The 2,951-nt window shown below is 39.4% G+C and overlaps 1 pseudogene; it reads right to left on the bottom strand.

The window, feature by feature from the left end:
• Nucleotides 1–572: 572 nt before the first annotated feature.
• LOC146946536 (uncharacterized) lies at nucleotides 573–2,169 on the bottom strand (annotated as a pseudogene).
• Between the last annotated feature and the right edge of the window lie 782 nt (nucleotides 2,170–2,951).

A 2,951-nucleotide genomic window follows, 5' to 3' on the forward strand; every position in this document is an offset into this window, starting at 1 on the left:
TCACCAGAGTAGTGACTGACCAGATTGTATAGGACAGTTGTGTCTTGGGTTTGGTTGGTTGAAGATGGTTGAGATGATGATGAAGGTTCAACATTCTCATCAGAGAGAACCATGTTAAGTGGTTGAATCATTGGTGGTCTTAATGGGTTATGGCTAACAGGAAATCTATTGTAGATATCTGCTTTTCTTTGAGATAAGCCAATGATTCTTTCATCTATATCAGTTCTAACAGGTTCATGAGAAATGTTGGTTTTAGGCTTTATGTGGGTTTTGGTTGATGATGAAAGGCTCTTTTTAGTGAGAGGAAAAGCTAGACTAATGGGTATGTCATCTAAGTTAGTGGATGATGTTGAGTGTGTGGATTGGGAGGATGATGATTGGGTTTAGTTTGATTCTACTTCTATTACAGTTTTAGAGTGTGGAGAATCAGAAATACCTGTGTCAGCTTCTAGAGCAGCATTTGATCCAGCAGCAATGTCCTCCTGAGCTCCTCCGCCAGTAGTCACAATCATTAACATATTTTCAGCTTCTGAAGTAGCCAAATTCTGCAAGTCTTTAGTAACTTGTACCAACTATTGTGCCATAACACCAACATCTTCTCTTGTAAGGCTTGAAGCAGGAACTTCAATACCTTTAGCTAGTTCTCCTATCTTGGCTAGCGTTGCAGCATCCACAACCTTCTTCCTCTTGACTTCTCTTGTAACCAACCCAGTTGCAGCTTCAACATCTTCTTCCTCTTCAGTCACATAAGTTGACTCCTTCAACTTCCTGACCACAGTCTTCCTTTTCTTCTCAGGAACTGGAGGCTGTTCACGAGCAACTTGAGTTGAGGCAGCAGTTTTCCCACTCCTTGTTTTCTTGTCCAGAACCACATCAGTGCTCAAGTCATGAACCTCTTCTTCAATTGATGGCAAGCCAGAACCACCAATAACATTCTTCTCCTTCTTACTTTTCTTTGCCTTCTTCTTCTTAGGCTCTTTATCTTCAAGATATTCTTCTTTAGTGATGGCTTTCCTTTTGGATTTTCTGCTCTTTGCCACTAGTAATGCTCCACCATACATGGTCTCAGGGACATCTTCTAGCCTTATCTTCTTACCAGTTAGAGCAAAGTGCTCTTGAATGTAGTACATTTGAACATCCAGAGGTTCTTGCTTGCAGATTGGTGGAAAGTCTTCCTTCAAATTTGATACTGCATCAGACTCCTTCAGGTCTGTGTTGAGTTCCTTGAAGCCATCTCTTGGAAACAGAGACATATTCCTAAGGGTCTTGCCATTGATCACTTTGCCTGTTACAGTGCCCAACATATCATCAGTGAAAGCATTTACATTACTCAGAAGGCTCAGAATCCCTCCTTGATAAAGGATTTCTGAAATAAGTCTTCCATAGGGAACCCAGACCCTCTTGTTTTGCTGACTTTCCCTTAGCTCTTTCATCATGTGCCTGAAGATGTATTTAGGCACATTGGCTTTCTCCTTCGTGATGAAATAGTGAAGGAATACCTTGTGCTCCAGAGAAGGTTGATCACTGCCACCACCTTTTGGTAACAGATTTTCATTCTGAATCTTCAGCAGCATTTTCTTTTCCATGCTCAAGTTAGCATAAACTCCCTTCTTCTCACTATTGTACATGGATTGGTTAACAATTTTATTCCATGGGCTGGTCTTTGGATTGCTTATCCAACCTTTGTAGCTTCCTGTTGCATCTCTTCTAAGAACAGAGGCTATGATCTCTTCTGAGATGAACACATGGATGCCCATGCACTTAACCTAATTTCTGTGCATTTGAATGGCTCCAAACCCATTTCTTCTCTACTCTTTCCTTCTAGAGATGGATTAATCAGTACTTTCTCAGTTTCCTCTTGCTTAGCAGCATTTCTGTCATATACAAAAGTTCTCACCAGAAGTGCCTTACCAATGCTTCGTATGTTGGTCCATTCAACATGTTAAAGTAATCCATTAAACCTTGCACTTCATAGTAGCTTCTGATGTCACATCCATGATATTCCAAAGAAGTGAAGTCGACTGGATTTTCAGTTTGAATCTTTAAATCCCCCTCTTCCAAGGACATAGTCCTTCCTTTAATCTCATATGTTGGTTCGTCTTGCATAGTTGATTCTGGAATCTCTTCTTGATGCATGCTTGATTCAGGGACAGAGCTTGATGATTCCATTGATGATGATGAAGATTTTAGGGTTCTAAGTTTTGAGTTGCAGAGAGATTGTTGCTTTCGCAGATAGTGGTTGAGAATAGAAAGTGTTTGTTGTGAAGTGAGTAGTGTGTGAATTTGTCTAAGTGTTTTTAGTAAAACGTTTGATATTCAGAAAGGGGACAAACAAACACAGCATTAATGACATAGGGGGCGCGTGATAGTACATTCAAAGCTTAAATCATCATTGCCCTCTTACGTTATACAACCGTACACATAAGCCACGTCAGAAGTTCTCAGAGTAACTGCCAAGTTAGTCGACCAGGTGTCACTAAAAAGTAACTTCCAGCGTTTCCACTAACTCTGCTATTCAGAAGCATAAAACTCAGCTTCTAGACTTCAGATGTTGACGTCATCAACAGAAGCACATTTTCCTCAGAACCTCAATAAAGAGCTTCTGATGGACCATAGCTTCAGAACCGACTTCAGAACCTAAATTCCTATTCAGGAGCATGCAAATTTTAATCAGACATAAAGTGCATGTTCAAATTTTTCTTTATAAAATCAAATATTTCCACAGTTAAAGGTGTTGGAACAAAATGTGTTTAACAATGAACCTTAAAGAGTTTTGATGATAACAAGGTATTAAAAATTGTAAATTGGACTAGCTAATATTTGTTCAAGTGTACAGGACCTTAATTAAAAAGTTACATCATTTATTGGTTCTGAATGAGCAAATAAAGAGCAAAAGGAATCAACAAAAATGAAGCTTAATGCTTCTGAAGGCAACTCGCTCCTGAAGTAAA

This window comes from Medicago sativa, chromosome 2 (genome assembly GCF_051527215.1).
Source record: "Medicago sativa cultivar Bolivia chromosome 2, Bolivia_mono, whole genome shotgun sequence".
In the NCBI taxonomy this organism is placed as follows: Eukaryota; Viridiplantae; Streptophyta; class Magnoliopsida; order Fabales; family Fabaceae; genus Medicago; species Medicago sativa.